A 5,440-nucleotide genomic window follows, 5' to 3' on the forward strand; every position below is an offset into this window, starting at 1 on the left:
AATGCATAAATTCTTTCCCATATTTTTGGTTTTCCTAAAAATTATGAAACTGATAATAACAGCAATTTTAAATCCAGTGTGTTTGCAAACTTCTGTACAGCTGAAAATTGTTCAGCAAAATAAAATATTAAAATGGGATGAGAGTAATTTTTTGGAATGATTCGTAGACTTAATTGCAGGGAAGTAAATATATATACATGTTTGTTCCAATTTTGCCAATGTAACAGGATTTGGATGTTGGAAATCATTAAATAATTTTGTTGGAAACTAATCCTAAGTAATATACAAATCAGATTTGTTTACATACATAGATTTTGATCTCTATGTATCTTTCCATTCAGGTTCAACTTGAGTAGTCAGTCTTCCAAGTAAAGGGTTCTAAGCCTCAGTAGTTGTTTCTAAAATTTAGAATTGGTGTATAAATAATTAAATATTCAGAGGAAGAATTCATTGCAAACTATGATGAAAAAATAATATATAATTTTTTTTAGCTGGTTGTCCCATTGACTTGCAAAATTATTTCTTAGTCATGAGGTGATTAGTTGAGTATTTTGTTTGTGTGTGTTGGGGACGGGTATTTGGGAAGGGGGGGGGGTATTTGGGAAAGGGGGGGGGGTATTTGGGAAGGGGGAGGGGCTTGCATCAGTTAATATTTTACGGGCTATTCATGCCCGTGCCACATCTTGGTTGGCTTAATCCTAATCAATCAGTTAACATTCAACAGCTTCTCTTCTGAAAGTTGCTGTCACGTATCAACGTTTGTGCAACTTGTTAAGACACTTTTTATCTGGGTTTAGTGAGAACATATTAAGGTGTTGCGATGGGCTCGAACTTCCCTCTCTAGACTCCTAGGCACATGCGACCTCAATATTTTATCTTGGATACATCATAATCTTTATATTTCCCTGTGCATTGAATATAGTTATATGATTAAATCTAATCATATTTGAGTACCTAATGATCATAGATACGAGAAATACATAATTGAAGATATAGTTCTCATCAAATTAAATCTTAAGAAACATGTTATTATCAATGCCGTCAACTGTCAACTTACCGTTTCTGTTCACGAGCATTAAGTTGACAGTTGACGATATTGATGATAACATGTTTCTTAAGATTTCATTTGATGAGAACTATATCTTCAATGTTGACCAAACCACACACTAGAAATTGAACAAAAGAAGTTCTGGACCATTATCAAGTCGATTGAATGGTCCAGGACGGACCGAAACTTCGCCGTCTCTTCAATTTCTAGTGTGTGGTTTTGTCAATATTTTTCAGCCACGTTATTGTGACTCTTCATCTGTATATCTCCAGTTATGTATTGCTTTTCATAATGAGCCGGACTCGGCCGAGCGGACAGCACGCTGGACTTGTGATCCTGTGGTCCTGGGTTCTATCCCAGGCGCCCGCGAGAAACAATGGGCAGAGTTTCTTTCACCCTATGCCCCTGTTACCTAGCAGTAAAATAGGTACCTGGGTGTTAGTCAGCTGTCACAGGCTGCTTCCTGGGGGTAGAGGCCTGGTCGAGGACCGGGCCGCGGGGACACTAAAAAGCCCCGAATTCATCTCAAGATAACCTCAAGATAACATCACTGTGTACTCTATGAATCTCATTTTTGACAGTACCAATTTATTTATCCAAAAAATACATAGAGTGCAACATAAGAACATCAACATGAAGGAATGATTATCTAAATATAATCACTGTCACTGATAAAGGCCTAACCACTGTATCTTTTTTAACAATTCAGTTCCACTCATCCGCAGCCCTATTTCCCAAACACTATTTAGCCTATTCCCAAATCAAAACTATCCAATTTTCATACATTATTTCGTGTCCTAAGTTAGGTTGATATCTTTTCAGAGTTCTAATGATATCATCTATTTCATCAATCAATGCTTTATGCACCTCAATCATTTCTCCTGTTACTCAGCGCCTTCGTAATGAGAAGAAGTGACTGGAGAACAGAAAGGTGTGGATCTTGGAAGGAAGATTTATTTTTTCCTTGAGACTGCGACATATCTTGTAAAATGTATTCATTCATTCATTATGAGCAGACGAAGAAGCAAGAAGCCAGAATCAGCATCTTGTGAGACTACTATGGATTATGGAATGGAAGGAGCGAGGCTCAGCGCCCTGTGGGAGGAAAGGAGCGAGACTCAGCGCCCTGTGGGAGGGAAGGAGCCAGGCTCAGCGCCCTGTGGGAGGGAAGTAGCGAGACTCAGCGCCCTGTGGGAGGGAAGGAGCGAGGCTCAGCGCCCTGTGGGAGGGAAGGAGCGAGGCTCAGCGCCCTGTGAGCGGGAGGCAGAAAGCCTTGTGTGGGACGTCAGCTTTAAGAAGAAAGGGAGAAAACTCATTCAAAGCTGCGATATAAAAATAAGACGTGTGGTGAAGGTGAGGGAGAGAGTCAGAGAGCATGAATCATAGGGCCTCAGGCAGGCAAGGGCTGTGAAGGTGAAGATGAGGAGGAGAGTCAGAGAGCGTAAGACAAGGTAAAGGAATATTGGGGCATCGACCGGTGAGCTGGTGAGAGTGAGGCATATAAAGGCATGAACGACGTTAGTCTCTCTCTCTTTAGGTGACAAACTTGCTTATGAAAAACTCTCCAGACACCAAGCAAAAGGTCTTAAGAGAGACTAGCGTCGTCTATGCTTTCACGTGCCCACTTGGAGATTGTCAGCCCCAACGATCTCAGTATATAGGCAAGACAACAACGTCTCTCTAGGCGATTAACAATGCCCAAACAACAGGGCTCCATCAAGGAACACATAATCTCCAAACACAACCAGATCATCACCAGAGACATCTTGACAAGTAACATGGAAATAATCGACAGATATAACGGGAGCAAGAGACTGGACATCAGCGAGGCACTACATATCAAGAAGTCCAGACCAGCAATCAACAACCAGCTAACACATAATTATATTCTACCCACATCAAGACCCAGAGCTAACGCAGAGACAGCATCCAATGACCCTACCTAAGGAGCATATGCTATATGTTATAGCTTTTCATATGATTGAAAAACCCATTCGGATAAATAAAGTTATACACAAATGAATTAGTAACAGCGAAGTCTATCTAGTAGACAAAGACAAATCTTAAAGGGTATTTTCAGATATATCAAACAAAGATTATGGAAAAGACTAGACCATTGAACAATGGACGTCAGGAAATTGTTAATAACATAGAAGTTTAATGGTATTCTAAATAAGCAGTTTGGATCTGTATTTAATGTAGAATAGCAGTATTTACTGTTAATTTATCCGCAGCTGAACAAATCTAAACTGGTCGTAGAGAGAACAAGGTAATTAATATCGAGAAGTGTTAGCAATATTCTTCAGCTTTATCTTAATGCTCTTGTTAGGCCCCATTTAGATTATGCAGTTCAGTTTTGGTCACCGTTCTGTAGTTTTGGTCACCGTTCACTTAACCCACTAAAAGATAGACAGAGAAGAATGACAACGTTAACCTAAGAAATTAGGAACCTACTTTATGACGAGAGATTAAGAAAGCTTAATTTATATTTTTCAAGAAAGGTAAAGAAAAAGGAGTGAAATAGTTGAAGCTTGCAAATAACGAAAGTGTATAACAAGGAAGACACTGTATTATTTAGTTGTTAAATATGTATGCATACAATAGAACACGAAATAATAGATACAAATTGTATCAATTTTGATTAGGAGAAGACCTGGGTAAATACTGGTTTGGAAACAGTGTTGAAGATTTATGGATGATATTATTGGATAACATAATAGAGTTGAGATCGCTGGCGTGTTTCAAGCGTAGGTTAGACATTATATATATATATATATATATATATATGTCGTACCTAGTAGCCAGAACTCACTTTTCAGCCTACAATGCAAGGCCCGATTTGCCTAATAAGCCAAGTTTTCATGAATTAATATATTTTCTCTAATTTTTTTCTTATGAAATGACAAAGCAACCCATTTCATTATGTAAGAGGTCAATTTTTTTTTATTGGAGTTAAAATTAACGTAGATATATGACCGAACCTAACCAACCCTACCTAACCTAACCTAACCTATCTTTATAGGTTAGGTTCGGTTAGGTAGCCGAAAAAGTTAGGTTAGGTTAGGTTAGGTAGGTTAGGTAGTCGAAAAGCAATTAATTCATGAAAACTTGGCTTATTAGGCAAATTGGGCCTTGCATAGTAGTCCAAAAAGTGCGTTCTGGCTACTAGGTACGACATATATATATATATATATATATATATATATATATATATATATATATATATATATATATATATATATATATATATATATATATATATATATATATATATGTCGTATCTAGTAGCCAGAATACACTTCTCAGCCTACTATGCAAGGCCCAATTTGCCTAATAAGCCAAGTTTTCATGAATTAATTGTTTTTCGACTACCTAACCTACCTAACCTAACCTAACCTATCTTTTTCAGCTACCTAACCTAACCTAACCTATAAAGATAGGTTAGGTTAGGTTAGGTAGGGTTGGTTAGGTTCGGTCATATATCTACGTTAATTTTAACTCCAATAAAAAAATTGACCTCATACATAATGAAATGGGTAGCTTTATCATTTCATAAGAAAAAAATTAGAGAAAATATATTAATTCGTGAAAACTTGGCTTATTAGGCAAATTGGGCCTTGCATAGTTGGCTGAGAAGTGCGTTCTGGCTACTAGGTACGATATATATATATATATATATATGCCTATACTTGCATAAACCACAAGTGAAGATAAACAATCTTTGGACAACACCCACCAGTGGGACTCGAACCCAGAAAGCACAACTACCTTCCAGTAGCTGGCATAACTAGTATGCTTTAACCCACTACGCCATCAGACCTTACAAAAGAAGTAGATAGTTCGAGATATATATCTCAAACATCTCTACCTCCCGAAGGCACCAGATGAGTGAGGGGTCAGTCTGCATTTTTCGTCAAGCCACTGTCAATGTGAGAGAACTCGTGTCCAGCTTATAAGCCTATACTTGCATAAACCACAAGTGAAGATAAACAATCTTTGGACAACACCCACCAGTGGGACTCGAACCCAGAAAGCACAACTACCTTCCAGTAGCTGGCATAACTAGTATGCTTTAACCCACTACGCCATCAGACCTTACAAAAGAAGTAGATAGTTCGAGATATATATCTCAAACATCTCTACCTCCCGAAGGCACCAGATGAGTGAGGGGTCAGTCTGCATTTTTCGTCAAGCCACTGTCAATGTGAGAGAACTCGTGTCCAGCTTATAAGCCTATACTTGCATAAACCACAAGTGAAGATAAACAATCTTTGGACAACACCCACCAGTGGGACTCGAACCCAGAAAGCACAACTACCTTCCAGTAGCTGGCATAACTAGTATGCTTTAACCCACTACGCCATCAGACCTTACAAAAGAAGTAGATAGTTC

Source organism: Procambarus clarkii, chromosome 57, assembly GCF_040958095.1.
Source record: "Procambarus clarkii isolate CNS0578487 chromosome 57, FALCON_Pclarkii_2.0, whole genome shotgun sequence".
Lineage (NCBI taxonomy): Eukaryota > Metazoa > Arthropoda > Malacostraca > Decapoda > Cambaridae > Procambarus > Procambarus clarkii.